General features: G+C 45.9%; 1 protein-coding gene across 9 annotated transcripts in view; it reads right to left on the reverse strand.

Moving 5' to 3' along the window:
* The window catches only part of SSBP2 (single stranded DNA binding protein 2), a 136,684-nt gene that overhangs the window by 74,275 nt on the left and 45,992 nt on the right, over positions 1 to 16,417 (reverse strand). The window lies entirely within an intron of this gene.

Here is a 16,417-nt window from a genome sequence, read left to right on the forward strand (position 1 = left end):
TTGACCTGCAGCCTATGGACCCCTAGGGGATTCATGGACTGGCTTTAGGGGGATCCATGAACTGGACACAAACAAAATGACTTCTCCAATGCAATAAATTGTGTGCTTGTGTTTATATGTATTTTTCTGGGGAGCAGGTCAATAGCTTTCATCAGATTCTCTGGAGCCTGTGACCCAAAAAAGGCAAAGAACCGTTGGTCTAGGGCAACCACATAGATTGCATTGCAACTCTATAATGTTCCCACTGGCTGACCACACTGATGCCTGTGGTTCTCCAAAAGAAACCCTGTAAACCAACCTTCCAACACCTAGAGAGCAGAAGCTATGCAATATTGGCAAAGTGATTACTCTTCAATACTTTGGGTATCTACGTTTTGTTAAATATGGAGGCAGGGAGCTCCCTAAATCCAGTCTTGGTGGCTGAGCTTTAGAACTTCTCCCTTCTACCGAATACAGAGTGTTGGGAGCTTCCTTCAACCATATATAGCAAAACTTACATATACAAATTATAAAAATCTAAATATAAGATATACCACCTCATCAAAGTCCAAAGCTTTCGTTAAAAAAAAAAAATCAGATGGAAATGCTATCATAGCTGTCAGCTTAATGACTGGTGTAACTCAACTCACTGCCATGGATATTAATCAGGTCTAACTTTGGAAGTTTTGATTATTTCCGTATTTCCAAGAAGTTACCATCCTTTTCTTTACCAAAGATACCAACTTTAGTAGATTAGCTTAAATTCACAGAAATGAGAGTGGCTCACTGTAGGTACCTAGAATATTGTCCTTAGATATTGGTTCTGAATGGATTCAAAGTAACTTGTCAGGGGATGGTTAGCTGCTTGTGCTTAAAATTGTGCCCCTTCAGAGTTTGTGCGACCCCACAAACCTCTGTGTGTGACAGAGCTCCTCAGACATGTCTGCTCTAGTCACTAGTAGAGTCTGACAGTGGCTGTCTGCGGAAGCGCTTCCAGCAAAGAAGTTCCTTAACGGAAACGCGTCTCCTGGACTCACGACGTGGCAGCTTCCGGCGCAGCATGGGTCTCCCTGCAGTTGCTTCTGACACCTCCCCGCTATTTTCGCTCGAAGTGTCTCTCACCCCTTTCTCTCCCCTGCTGCTTCCTGCCTGGGCTGCTGCGTCTCTCTCAGCATTACTGAGATCCTCCTCCAGAGACCCCGCGCTCCCCCTGCTGGTCCCTGCTTTGGCTGTTGACTCTCTCCCAGTCTCTGGGAGCCTTACCACTTCCCTTTCCTCCGATGTCAGTTCCCTGACATCCACCTCCCCTCCAGGGCCCCCCTCTCCCCCGCCCCTACTTTCTCCTCTGGGCGGTGAGGAGCTGAAACCCCTAAAAGAATCCTCTTCATCTTCAGACGTCTCGAACAATTCCCTCCATCGGTCTTCGTTCCGACTCGCTGAATCCTCCTCCACCTCGGAATCAGCGAACCCCTCCAACTCTTCTTCGTCGTCGGTGGTGGCGAAGTATTCCCTCCGGAACCTCGCCACTGGCTGGGGTTTTCTAGGGAATCTCTGATGAAAAGTTTCAATCAAAACCTCGTCATCTACCTCCTCTGCCCTGACCCAGGTGTTTTCCGACTCCGGCTCCCCTTCCCACATTACCAAATACTCTACTTGCTCTCCCCTCCACCTGGAATCGAGAATCTCCGCTACATGGTAGCTGTGTTCTTTTTCTTCCATAGCTGGTCCCCTATTGACCCTCCCCTCTCTGTCCCCTATATACGGTGACAGCAATGATCTGTGGAACACTGGGTGCAACTTCATGTGGTTCGGTAACCGGAGTCTGAAAGCCACTGGGTTGACCTGTTGCGTGACTTCAAATGGGCCCAGTCTTTTGGGTCTTAACTTCTTACAACCTCCTTTAAATGGTAACCCTTGGGTGGACAGCCACACCTGGTCCCCCACCCTAATGCTTTCCCCTTCCCTTCTGGTTTTGTCTGCCTGCCTCTTATATTCCTCCTTCGCCCTGTTTAAATTAAGTTGGAGCTGGCGATGGATCGCTTCCATTTCTTCAACGAACTGTTCTGCGGCAGGAACGCTCCAGTTCTCCCCCTCCCCCCCTGGGAAGGCTCGGGGATGACACCCGTGATTGGCCAAAAAAGGGCTCATCCCCGTGGACACGTTCTCTGCATTGTTATAGGCAAATTCTGCCAACGCCAGCTTCTCCACCCAATCATTCTCTCTGTCATTCACATAACACCTCAAATATTGCTGGAGGACACCATTAGCTCTTTCCGCCTGCCCATTGGTTTCTGGATGACGGGCAGTGGAAAAATTCACCTCTACATGCAATAAGCTCATGAGCTTCCTCCAGAACCTGGAAGTAAATTGTTTCCCTCGGTCCGAAACCACCCTCAAGGGGGCACCATGCAACCTAAACACATTTTCCACAAACAATTTAGCGGTTTCTTCTGCTGTGACCGCATGTGAGCAGGCTATAAAGTGGGCCATCTTGGTTAACAGGTCTACCACAACCATAATGGCTGTCTTCCCTTTGGACCTGGGCAGATCAGTCATGAAATCTATTGCCACTGCCTCCCATGGTCTTTCCGGCGTGGGTAGTGGTTCTAATAAACCTGCCGGTGCCCGCCTCTCCCCCTTGGCTCGTTGACATCGGTCACACCCTCTCACATATTCACGCACATCTTCCCTGACCTTGGGCCACCAGAATTCCCTGGTAACCAGCCACATGGTTTTGTGTTGCCCAAAATGCCCTGCTGTGGGGCTATCGTGCAGTTGCTTGAGTACCTTTTCCCTCAATTCCCCTTCAGGTATGTATAACGCTCCCTTGTAGTACAACGCCCCGTTTCTCTCCTCAAAACCCCCGGGTTTGTCTCCCTCCCTCCTGAGACCCCTGAGTTTGTCCTGGGCGTATTCATCCTGCACCGTTCCCTCTACCAGTTCCCTTTGCCCCACCAAAGCCGCCCCACACACCCAGCGGTCCTCGGGAATAACATGGGTCTCTTCGGGTGCACCCTCTCCCTCCAAATATTCAGGTTTGCGTGAGAGAGCGTCCGCCCTGACGTTCTCCGGGCCTGGTACGTAACAAATCTCAAAGTTAAATTTGGAGAACTCCTGGGCCCATCTCAACTGCCTTTGGTTGAGCACTCGCGCAGTTCTCCAATACTCTAGATTCTTATGGTCCGTGCACACTTGCACCTTCTGTTGTGCACCAATTAGTAGATGCCTCCATCTCCGGAAGGCCTCATAAATCGCAAGAAGTTCCCGGTCGTGCACCGTGTAGTTTCTCTCAGATTTGTTCAGCTTTCGCGAAAAGAAGGCACACGGTCGCCACTCTGACCCCTCCTTCCCCGGCTGCAGAAGAAGCACCGCCCCTATGGCTCTGTCCGAAGCGTCTGTTTCGACCCTCAGCTTTTTTTGTAAATCCACATGTAGAAGTTGTTCGTCAGAGGCGAAGGCCCTTTTCAGTTCCTCAAACGCTCGCTCCGCCTCCCCCGTCCAAACAAACTTCTTTTTGCTGCTGAGACAGTCCGTGATGGGCGCCGTCAGGTGGGCGAAGTTTCGGATGAACTTACGATAAAAGTTTCCAAACCCTAGGAACCTCTGCACATCCTTCTTGGTCTTGGGTGTTTTCCATTCCAGCACCGCTTGAACCTTGCCGGGGTCCATGGCCAACCCCTTGTCTGACAAGCGGTACCCCAGGAATTCCACCTCCTTGGTATGAAACTGACACTTTTCCAGTTTCACCCACAGTCTGTTGGCCTGCAGCCTGCTCAACACTTCTCTGACGTCTCTCACATGTTGCTCCTCATTCTCCGAATACACCAACACGTCATCTAAGAAGGCCACGCAATTCTTGTAGAGCAAAGGCCCCAGTACATGGTTCATAAAGGCTTGAAAACACGCGGAGCCTGTTTGTAATCCAAAAGGCATAACGAGGTATTCAAATGCCCCCAAAGGGGTGAACATGGTGGTCTTCCATTCATCCCCTTTCCTTATACGTATCAGGTTGTACGCCCCCCTTAGGTCCAGCTTTGTAAAAATCTTTCCTTTTCGCACCCTGGTCAAAATATCATCAATCCTGGGCATAGGAAAAGCCGCCGGCTCTGTCACTGCATTTAGGGCCCGAAAGTCACATACCAGCCTCGGCTTGTCCGTGTTTTTTTTATCCACAAAAAACACTGGGCTACCCCCCGCTGCCTTGGACTCTCTGATGAAGCCTCTCTTCAGGTTCTTGTCAATGAACGCTCGCAACTCCTGCATCTCCCTGTCTGACATGGCATACAACTTGCCTACAGGAAGCTGTGCTCCAGGGAGTAAATTGATCTGGCAATCAAAGGGCCTATGCGGGGGTAGTTGGTCCGCTTCCTTCTCGCTGAACACGTCGCTGAGATCAGCATACTGTGGTGGCACCTTCCCCTTCTCCATCACTTCCGTCCCTGCTAGGGTGGCTTGGGCCCCTGCTGACCCCTTTTCCGCCCTGCAGTGTTCTAAGCAGTGTGCGGAACCGAAGGAAACCACTCTTTGATGCCAGCCCACCAGCGGATCATGTAGGGCTAGCCAGCTCATTCCCAAAATAATGGGAGCGCCTCCCAAGGTGGCCACATTAAACGCTATCAGTTCTGTGTGCCTTGCCACCCTCATTATCATTGGGACGGTCTGCAAGCTGACGCCTCCTCCCAACAGTTCCCTGCCATCAATCGTGGTCACCTGCAGGGGGTTGCTTAAAGGGATAGTCTGTATCTGGTGTTCAGCAGCAAACTCCTTGCTCATGAAATTGCAGGAGCTGCCTGAGTCCAACAGCGCCTTTATTTTTAGGGGGTGTCCATTTTGCAGCTCTAGCGACACTTCAATCACTAGAGCAGGTCGAGGAGCTTCTGGCACTGGCACTTGGGGAAGGGGCACTTTCACTGCTCTTTGGCCTGGCTGCAGTGCCCTGCTGGCAACCAGGCGTTGGCTTTTACCTGCTCCGTTTCTCCCTGCTCTTCCCCCTCAACAGCTCCCACCATCCCTTGCCATTCCTTCCTCTGGGGGCAGACTCTGGCAAAGTGGCCTGGCTGTTGGCAGAGATAGCATTTCCGGGCTCCCTTTCCCTCCTTCTTCGCCCCCTCACTGGGCTTTGAAACTGCGCGCGCGCGGGCTGTTCCGATTTCCATCGGCTCTGCCGGCGGGAAAGCTGGCTCAGGAATGTCTGGAATGCGTAACTCCTTCCAACGTTCCCCTCTCCCTTCCCGCCTCTCCAAGGCTCTTGCCTCCTGGCGCGCTCCAATGGTCAGCGCAGATTTGGTCAGCTGATCCATAGACCCCGCCCTGGGGCTCCTGGCCAGCTCGTCTTTCACAGCTGAAGAAAGACCTTCTTCAAATAGCATCTGAATGGGTGCCGCCGATAAATCCCACCCCAATCTGTGAATCAGCATGGTAAATTCAGTCCAGTACTCACGGACAGATCTGCTTCCCTGCTTGCAAGCCATTAGCTGTCTGCGTACCAACCCTTCCTCAATATCGCTGGAAAACATGATATCCATTGCACGAAAGAATTTCATAGTGTCCTTTAGGATATCGTTGTGCGTTGCCATCAGGGGTCGAACCCAGTCCCGCGCCCCCTTCTCAAGATGCCCAATTACGAACGCAACTCGCGATTCCTCATCAGGGAACTCATCAAACTGCACATTCAGAGCATATTGCATCTCAGTCCTAAAGGCATGGTAATCCTTGGGGTCCCCCCCAAACTTCTGCACCAATCCTGGTACCTTTCTGGGGAACTGAGTGGTTCTCCCCTTTTTGTCAGCATCCTGAGCCCTTCTCTCCTCGAGCCTCGCCGTCTGCAGCGCAAGTTGGACCTCCAGAGCTTGATACCTTTCTTCCAAGCTTGGACCAGCTCCAACCCCTGCGTCTCCGGTTCCGACTGGGTTGCTCATGATGCTTTCTCCTGCACAGGCAGCGTACAGAGACTGTCAGACTGCTGTCAGGGGATGGTTAGCTGCTTGTGCTTAAAATTGTGCCCCTTCAGAGTTTGTGCGACCCCACAAACCTCTGTGTGTGACAGAGCTCCTCAGACATGTCTGCTCTAGTCACTAGTAGAGTCTGACAGTGGCTGTCTGCGGAAGCGCTTCCAGCAAAGAAGTTCCTTAACGGAAACGCGTCTCCTGGACTCACGACGTGGCAGCTTCCGGCGCAGCATGGGTCTCCCTGCAGTTGCTTCTGACACCTCCCCGCTATTTTCGCTCGAAGTGTCTCTCACCCCTTTCTCTCCCCTGCTGCTTCCTGCCTGGGCTGCTGCGTCTCTCTCAGCATTACTGAGATCCTCCTCCAGAGACCCCGCGCTCCCCCTGCTGGTCCCTGCTTTGGCTGTTGACTCTCTCCCAGTCTCTGGGAGCCTTACCACTTCCCTTTCCTCCGATGTCAGTTCCCTGACATAACTGAAACCAGGTTTTGAGTATAAAATTTTAAGACATTCAAATGTGATTTATGGTGAATCTAATCACCACTGTATTACCTTCTAAAAAGTACTGTTTGGAATTGCACAGATTCAAGTATTTCAAAGGCTTAAATACATTTTGCCAAATAAAATTAGCATAATATCCTTTTAGATTGTACAAATGCTTAGCTACATTTTACACACTTGTGTCTACAAACGCAATCCAGTAACATGCAAATTTAACATGTAATCACATGGCTAGATCGTAGCAATGTAGAGAAAAGGGGGAAGATCTTGTAAATCCATAATCTTTAATTCAATAAACAGATGACTGACCTAATGATCACTGCATAACACCATTTCTACTTATTGCCAGACTTAACTATTTTAGAGAACGTCGTCATGGAAACAAGTTTATCTTCAAGCTATGTGTTATATGTTCAATCTATTTTTTTTACCATATTTCCTATGATAACATACATAAAGCCTCTACTAGAGATCAGAGCAAGTAGCTACTTTTTCAAATGAAGAGAACAGTGGCGCTAATAGCAAGAACTCATGAGAAAGAATAAAAAAGTGCCACATCATCAAGAATTTGGATGAAGCAAGCTGTATAATTCGAAGCACTTCAACTTGGAAAAATATCAAACAAATGTCAAAGTCAAATCGCAAGAGGACAGAATTCACATATAGAGGATGGTCTTAGGTCTTGCCAAGTGGATCCCACGATCCACTTGTCAAGTGGATCCATGAGTCCTCATTAGTTCTTAGGAGCAGTTCTATTTTTTCTTTTAGGAACACTTCAGCTGTCCTGGGATCCTTCTCATAAGAGAATGTGCTTACAACATGCTCATCCTATTTTCCATTGTCTACCTGGCTCTGTGCCTAGAATGAGAGACACGTTTGCTTCGTTTTTAATTATACTTATGAGGGCTCAAATTATTTACTACTTCGTGTCTGGAGGAGGCTCTTGCTGTGACATAAGAAGGTTTCAGAACTGTAGACATAAATACTTTACACATTGTGCAACAGATCACTAGGTATAATTAAAGTAGGAGGCAACAGGGTGGGAGTGGGAAGTGTAACTCAATTGACCAGAGGCATGTAGAATTCCCATCCTTAGGATCTTTCAATCATTCCTTTGTTTGCTGGCTAACAGAACTTGATGAAGTCCAAGTTACTTTAAAATACAAAAATTAATTAATCTGTTTGTAGCACATTAATAGTAAGATATTTAAGTAATTAACATTTAGTACAGACTTTTATTACAATTATTTTCAAAATAAAAAAAATTCCTTCCAGTAGCACCTTAAAGACCAACTAAGTTAGTTCTTGGTATGAGCTTTCGTGTGCATGCACACTTCTTCAGATACAGTGTATCTGAAGAAGTGTGCATGCACACGAAAGCTCATACCAAGAACTAACTTAGTTGGTCTTTAAGGTGCTACTGGAAGGAATTTTTTTTATTTTGACTATGGCAGACCAACACGGCTACCTATCTACTACTGGAACCATGGAAGGCAATTATTTTCAAGTTACTGGACAAACAGAAACTGCATTGCACCTACAGATGCATAACCTAAGTATAAAAAAGAAGGCAGTCTACCCAGTTTCAAATAATGAGTCATAATGAACAAATTTAGGACAGGACCTAAAAGAGCCAAAGTGTAGCTACAATTGAGAAAAAAATGCATGTTGCAATGCACTGCAATAAATTTGGTATGTATCACTACTACACTTTGTGTTGCCCCTATGTGCGATGGTTTTATTTTTCATGCATTTCTCTAGGCTCGTTTCTTCAAACTGAAGCTCTCCTTTGGATAGCCAACCACAGTTTTGACTGTTCCATGCCCAGCAACTGTGCAGACGCATTCCCTACAGCACATGCGGCCTTTTCCAGCCCAAGTTGTGCTTCCGAGTTAAAACCAATCCCACTATAAACAACAACAACACCCCAACCACTTCCTGTTCCCAAGCTGCCTACAGTCTCCCTGGGAAAGGCAGGGGACATGGCACAATCCTGACTCTAGTAGTCAATGGAGAGAGAGAGAGAGAGGGAGAGAATTTATTAACTGAAAGCATAGGCATTTTTGCAATTCAGACAGGGGACGCTTCTACATTGGAATGTTGGTTGTGTGTGTGTGTGTGTGTGTGTGTGCGCGCAATGGTTGATCTGCAAATTTAAACTCCAAATAGGGCTTCAGAAGCACTTGTGTGTTATATGGAGGGAAGGAAAAGAACTCTCTGGGACTCCGAGCAGGGCAGCTCTCCACCGTCTGCCCTCACACCACATTGTAATTTCTAATTGGAAAATGGCACCTGTTCCGCAGAGAGGGAGCAGGCAGCTTTTGCTGCAGAGAGCGACAGGGAAGGGCGAGCTAGGCTGAGCTGCCCCAAGCGGAGCGATGCCTCAACTTGTGGCTCGGAGCTTGAAGTTGGGCTCTTCCACTTGTCCTCGTTTGGCACCAGAATAAAATATTGGGAGGGGGGCCAGGTAAGCCCCACCTCACATAATCGATCACATGACACAGTGCACACACACCATTTGAATAGCAATGCCCATTAACTTGGGGGGCGGCCTCCTCAAATATTTTATTGTGGGGGCTGAAGAGTTGACTCCAATGTTTGGCACTGTGGGTCCAGCGCAGATTCCCCATCCCTCGTTCTCCCAGCGGAGCTGCCTTTCTTCATCACCTTTCTGGAGGCGATCGCCCTTGCTTTGGCTGCTCTGCTCTTGCCTAGGCTGGGGGAAGTGTGAGGAGGGATAAATCTGGTGGGAAGCTGGTCCTGAGCTCTGGGGCTTTGCATCAGGTGGGAAGAAGGGTGAAGAAGCTGTCACTGCCCAAGTGCTGCTGTATCATGGCTCTTCACCAGGAGGTTGGCTACCGTATTTTTCACTCCACAAGACGCACCAGACCATAAGACGCACCTAGTTTTTGGTGGAGGAAAACAAGAAAAAAAATATTCTGAATCTCAGAAGCCAGAACAGCAAGAGGGATTGCTGCGCAGTGAAAGCAGCGATCCCTCTTCCTGTTCTGGCTTCTGGGATAGCTGCGCAGCCTGCATTCACTCCATAAGACGCACACATATTTCCCCTTACTTTTTAGGAGGGAAAAAGCGAGTCTTATAGAGCAAAAAATACGGTAATTCCATATTCCCTAGGCCAGGAGGAGGAAGATGAGAGGACACAGCTGGCTTTCCCATTGCTTCTGGAATCTGAGCTTTGCAGGTACCACTGGCCCACTGGATGAGGGCGGGTCGGGTCACGTGATGCCAGGCCCCCTCATTGCAGGGGGCAAGTTGGCACCCCTGACACAGAAGGTAGGCTTATTTTGACTACTGTTATTGTGCTGAGCCAAAACTTGTAGGAAAACCATAGCCATTTTAAATTATTGAGCTCAAATACCATACTGATGAATGGCTACATGAAGGGAAAATGTATTTCTTCATTTGTGCTAATATGGGACTCATTCTTTTCCTTCAGGAAGGCAGTTGGTGCAATTAAAAACAAACTAAAAACCTCTGAACAATATTAAACAGAAAACTGCTGAGCAACTACAACAAATAATATTGACAACACTGTTTAGGTCCCAAAAGAGTACATTTAGAAACCAAGTAACTGGAAATGAATGCTGAACTAATTCCATGGTTCATCAAACATTTGCAGTAATATGTTGATTCTAGTATAGTTACAGGCAGTGCATCTGAATGCCCGGCAACTCAGGATTAAAAATTAAAGCAGAGGTCTTGCAGAGTCAGAAATGGAAGCTGTTCTCTGAAGCAGGAACAGCCATCAATGTCCCTCCTACGTATGGTACCATAGCTTAATTACAAGTAACAAAAATTAAAGGCTATTTTTCCTTAAGGTGACTTGAATGCATTACATATTTAATTATTTTAGACAATTCCCTCATGGCTACCAAATCCAGAGACAACTAGAAAGAAATATTTTTTATCTATTCATATTTCTATCTAGATTTTTAAAGGATCATTCTGGACAACTGAAAAGTAGTTACCAATATCCAATACTCTGCAGTAGCTCAGAGTCACAAACAATCAGCTATTGAGCTGCATATCTCTGCCTCTTCCCCCACCCCCCAACCAGACAGCTTCTGGTGTCTCTGAGACTTGAATCCAAATTGTTAATTTTTTTACCTCTCTGTTCTACTTAATGCTAGACAGATCTGAGGATCTGATAGGGAGTTCATGATGGCTGGGAGTTTGTTAAGAGGGAGATAGTAAAAGCACAACGTCAGGCAATACCAATGAGACGGAAACATGGAAGGTGCTTAAAGAAGCCAGGGTGGCTATCTAAAGAACTTTTAACTGAGTTAAGATTAAAAAAGGATGTGTACAAAAAATGGGAAGGGGGGAAACCACCAAAGAGGAATTCAAACAAATAGCCAGCACATGTAGACACAAAGTCAGAAAAGCTAAAGCACAGAATGAACTCAGGCTTGCTAGAGAGGTTAAAAGCAACAAAAAAGGCTTTTATGGGTATGTTCGTAGCAAAAGGAAGAACAAAGAAACAGTGGGGTCACTCAGAGGAGAAGATGGTGAAATGCAAACAGGGGACACAGAAAGGGCTGAACTCCTCAATGCCTTCTTTGCCTCAGTCTTCTCCGATAAAGAAAACAATGCCCGACCTGAAGAATTTGGAGCAAATGATTCAGCAAAGGAAACACAGCCCAGAATAACTAAGGAGATAGTACAAGAATACTTGGCTAGTTTAGATGTATTCAAGTCTCCAGGGCCAGATGAACTGCATCCAAGAGTATTAAAAGAACTGGCAGATGTGATCTCAGAACCACTGGCAGTCATCTTTGAAAATTCCTGGAGAACAGGCGAAGTCCCGGCAGACTGGAGGAGGGCAAATGTTGTCCCTATTTTCAAAAAGGGGAAAAGAGAGGACCCAAATAATTACCGCCCAGTCAGTCTGACATCAATACCAGGGAAGATTCTGGAGCAGATCATTAAGCAAACAGTCTGTGAGCACCTAGAAAGGAATGCTGTGATTACCAATAGTCAGCATGGATTTCTGAAAAATAAGTCATATCAGACTAACCTGATCTCGTTTTTTGACAGAATTACAAGCCTGGTAGATGAAGGGAATGCAGTGGATGTAGCCTACCTTGATTTCAGCAAGGCATTTGACAAGGTGCCCCATGATATTCTTGTAAAGAAGCTGGTAAAATGCGGTCTTGACTCTGCTACCACTCAGTGGATTTGTAACTGGCTGACTGACCGAACCCAAAGGGTGCTCATCAATGGTTCCTCTTCATCCTGGAGAAGAGTGACTAGTGGGGTGCCACAGGGTTCTGTCTTGGGCCCGGTCTTATTCAACATCTTTATCAACGACTTGGATGATGGACTCAAGGGCATCCTGATCAAATTTGCAGATGACACCAAACTGGGAGGGGTGGCTAACACCCCAGAGGATAGGATCAAACTTCAAAACGACCTTGACCAATTAGAGAACTGGGCAAAAACAAACAAGATGAATTTTTAACAGGGAGAAATGTAAAGTATTGCACTTGGGGGAAAAAATGAGAGGCACAAATACAAGATCGGGGACACCTGGCTTGAGAGCAGTACATGTGAAAAGGATCTAGGAGTCTTGGTTGACCACAAACTTGACATGAGCCAACAGTGTGACGCGGCAGCTAAAAAAGCCAATGCAATTCTGGGCTGCATCAATAGGAGTATAGCATCTAGATCAAGGGAAGCAATAGTGCCACTGTATTCTGCTCTGGTCAGACCTCACCTGGAGTATTGTGTCCAGTTCTGGGCACCACAATTCAAGAAGGACACTGACAAACTGGAACGTGTCCAGAGGAGGGCAACCAAAATGGTCAAAGGCCTGGAAACGATGCCTTATGAGGAACGGCTAAGGGAGCTGGGCATGTTTAGCCTGGAGAAGAGGAGGTTAAGGGGTGATATGATAGCCATGTTCAAATATATAAAAGGATGCCACATAGAGGAGGGAGAAAGGTTGTTTTCTGCTGCTCCAGAGAAGCGGACACGGAGCAATGGATCCAAACTACAAGAAAGAAGATTCCACCTAAACATTAGGAAGAACTTCCTGACAGTAAGAGGTGTTTGACAGTGGAATTTGCTGCCAAGGAGTGTGGTGGAGTCTCCTTCTTTGGAAGTCTTTAAGCAGAGGCTTGACAACCATATGTCAGGAGTGCTCTGATGGTGTTTCCTGCTTGGCAGGGGGTTGGACTCGATGGCCCTTGTGGTCTCTTCCAACTCTATGATTCTATGATACGAACAGACCACAACACACAGCCATTATTTGAAAGTGCTTTTTTAAGAAGAGGCCTTAATATTTTAAAATACTCAAAACAGACAATGGATGTTGAGTTTTAAAGCCAATAAGATGCAATGCATATGCCCATTTGCAACAGCCATTATTTTATGAATCGCATTCTGTAATTGTTCACAGTTCTGAAATTGTAAGGAAATTGTTTTTGTGGCATACGTGCAACTGCCAGTTGTGTGCCCATTTGTCAAAGAAAGGAGGATGTACTAGCTACTGCATTTACTGGGCCTATGGCCATATAATAAGAAAGAGTTGCTGTTGTTTCTACAAGCCACTGCACAGGATTAAATCTACTGCAGCATGCTTCCACTAATTTAGGCTTCCCCTCAACACAGTGTGAGCTTGAGTCCAGATTGTCTATGAGCTCAGGCTCTCCCTTTTACCTCCAGTGCAGTCCAAGTCCTCCCAACCACCGTCCCAGCCCAGATGGGGATGTCAGTTTGCAGCCTTACTGCAGGAATGTTAGGGATCTCTTTTAGTCTGCTTCAAGACTGCTGAATATGGGGAAGAACATGATAACACCCCCACCAGGAGAAGCAAAGGAGGAGAGATTGCAGGGAACAACTAAGCAATTTTCACTTGCTTCTGTTATTTGATCCAAAAAGCCAGAGACGTACTGCTCCAGCAACACCACTGGATTTAGTTGAGAAACACAAGAGCATTGTCAAGTGACAGCAGTTATCAAGCAAAGACTAACAGCCACCTTAAGTTACAGGGTTAGGAGCAAAATAATTTCCCAGGTAGATAAAATGTAAGGAATAAGTAGCCATTTCTCTCAACTCTAAACTACACAAAGGAAACAAACTATAAGACAAAGAAGCACCCACTGTAGTGTACAAGGATTTAAAAACAAAACACTAGGCATTTAAAAAGAAAAAAGTATCCAGTTTGTTTACATGCTCAATATCCAAGCAACTCTTATTTCAGTAAATCAAGGCAAACTACCACATGGGTGTCTGACTGATAAACTGCAAAAGTCTAATTTTATACAAATGTGAAAAGCACATTTCTGCTCCAACAGAGGTCAGCGGGTGGGAGTGGGATCTAAATTCACATTAAATTACAAGCTTGTCCTACGGGGTCAGACAGCTATGAATACACAATTCCTCTTGGTTTCATGTAGGATCTCCAGAAAATGTTTTGCTTCCAAACAGCGGAAACCACATTTTGCAGCACATCAGTTCATGGAGTTTACACCCCTTAAAATATTTTAATACATTAATATTAACACTTTAAAATACAGTGGTACCTTTGGTTACAGACACTTCGGGTTACAGACGCTTCGGGTTACAAACTCCGCTAACCAGGAAGCAGTTGCTCCAGGTTGAGAACTTTGCCCCAGGATAAGAATGAAATCATGTGTCAGTGGCACGGCGGCAGCAGGAGGCCCCATTAGCAAAAGCACGCCTCAGGTTAAGAACGCATCTCCGGAACAAATCAAGTTCTTAACCCAAGGTACCACTGTATGTGAATAATGATTATATGGAACGCCCGCCCCACTGCAGAAATTGTATACCACACAGAATTGCTTCAGATTTATTTCAAACTATAAAAATCTGACAACTTGCAGAAGCATGCATCTTATTTTCAAGAAAGTACTGGCTTAATTTTACTTAACATGCTTATATTTGCTATAATATATTTATGTTAATTTTTGAGTAGATGCAGATTTTTAATTTCTCATGATTAACACTATTATTGGGATATTGACATTGACATCATGTAAGGAAATAAACTGGAAAAATGCAAGGAAGCACCAGGTGCACAGACAAATACATGCAAGGTATAAAGTAATATGTACCCAATGAATTACAAGATGGATATATGGACCCCACTTTTGATGTATAAACAATCAGTTAGCCAGGACAATGGAGAGTAGGGTACTAGGTAATTGAGAGCTTTAAGAAACTGCAGAACATACCAGGGAGTCATGCCCCTCTATTTCTTACTGAAAATGGGTGGCCTGGTCTGGAAATTGGGGGGGGGGGGTTGAGTGCTTTAAGCAAAACATGCTAGATTTTGCTGGGGGGGGGGTTAGCTGGATGAATTTTATAAGACTGCTCTGATATTCCTGTGGAACCAACGGTGCCTGTATGCTTGCTTCGACCTGCCACCAAACTATTTGTACTTTTTACTATTATTTATTGAATTTGTATACAACCCTATACCCGGAGGTCTCGACTTTGTAACCAGAGTTGTAAACTATAACACTAAGTCTCCAATCCTGTCTTCTAACAAAACTCACTCTGTAAAGGCTGCCTTTACAGTGGCTTTACACTGCCTGGAAAACACAGAACACAAGTTGGAGATTTCTCATTAATACACATAAGGTAACTAGAATAAGGAATCTTGTACAGTATGTGGATTAGGAACATAGGCAGCTGTCTTATACTGAACAAGGCCATAGCTTCATCTAGCTCAGTACAGTCTACATTTGGGGTCTCAGGCAGGGTTCTGTCCCAGCTCAACCTGGATATCAGGAATTGAAGCAGGGACATTCTGTACGCAAAGCAGATGTTCTTCACCACTAAGATATGGACCTTCCCTAAGCTTTCTCATACATTTTTATAGTATTAATTTAAACCTTTCCCCACAGATTATCCGTCCCATACCAGTTCAGGTTACATACACATTGGGACTTGATTATCTAAGAAACAAATAGGCAGCATATTTAGATTTGGGGGGAGGGCACTTTGTGATTTCATGCTGCTGCCAAGACTACCCTTTGGCAGTTTTCTTTTCAGACATAACCCACTTCCAGCACATTTTTAAAATTTGTATTGAAGTCAGCATCCACTTACCCAAACATGCAACCTGTTAAGAAAGCAGAGATACTCCTTTGCAGCCACCCAGGAGTATGCAAATGTGGAGAGCCACCTAACCAAATTTAAGCACTGTAAAATGATCTCATGTCTGTACAAAAAAATCCAAAAGGACTTAGATCACGGCTAGATCACGTCCTTTATATTTCTGATTTATTGCTAACCTACAAGAATTAGGGAAATGCTGACAAATGAAAAAGTGAACAGGTGAAGCCAGAGTGTGGCTTGTGTCAGCCAAACCCAGGCTCATGGCTTGTTTCACTCCCAAACACCCCACAAGCAGCAAACCAAGATCAAATATTGGTTTCTGTTCATTGTGTGTTTGGAGGGATGCAAACCATGAACCCTAACTCAAGCAGCATGATAAGGAAGACTCTGGATTGTTTCATCTGTGCCACTGCAGCAGGAACAGGGAAGACGCACTGTGGGAACTGCTGAGAAGTGTGTGCCATCATGCTGCTTATTCACATGAAACCATAGATTGTTTTCAAATATGTTTAATGTGACATGTGACCCAGGCCATTCATGGGTAAAGTCTGGTCCTATAAAGCACAGATTCTTCAGTAAACACATATTGATACAGCTCTTTTTTTCCCCATTGAGTCAACAGCACAGTAGACTCTTTCAGAAGATAATGGCCCAACTTGGACATTTTGCTAAACCATATTTTAGCATGATGAGAACTAAGTGCAAGAATCTGCTGAGAGCAGTCATCCAGAGTTTCGCAGTATGTTGTCAGCAATCTGTGGATGATACACAGCTCCACTTCTCCCTTACATCTGCAGGTGTGGCAGCACATGTGCTGGACTTCACCCACTCATGGCCTGGATGACATGTCGCTATGGCAGGGGTGGATTTAGGGGAGTGCGAGCC

Source organism: Podarcis vaucheri (assembly GCF_965113315.1).
Source record: "Podarcis vaucheri genome assembly, chromosome: 11".
In the NCBI taxonomy this organism is placed as follows: Eukaryota; Metazoa; Chordata; class Lepidosauria; order Squamata; family Lacertidae; genus Podarcis; species Podarcis vaucheri.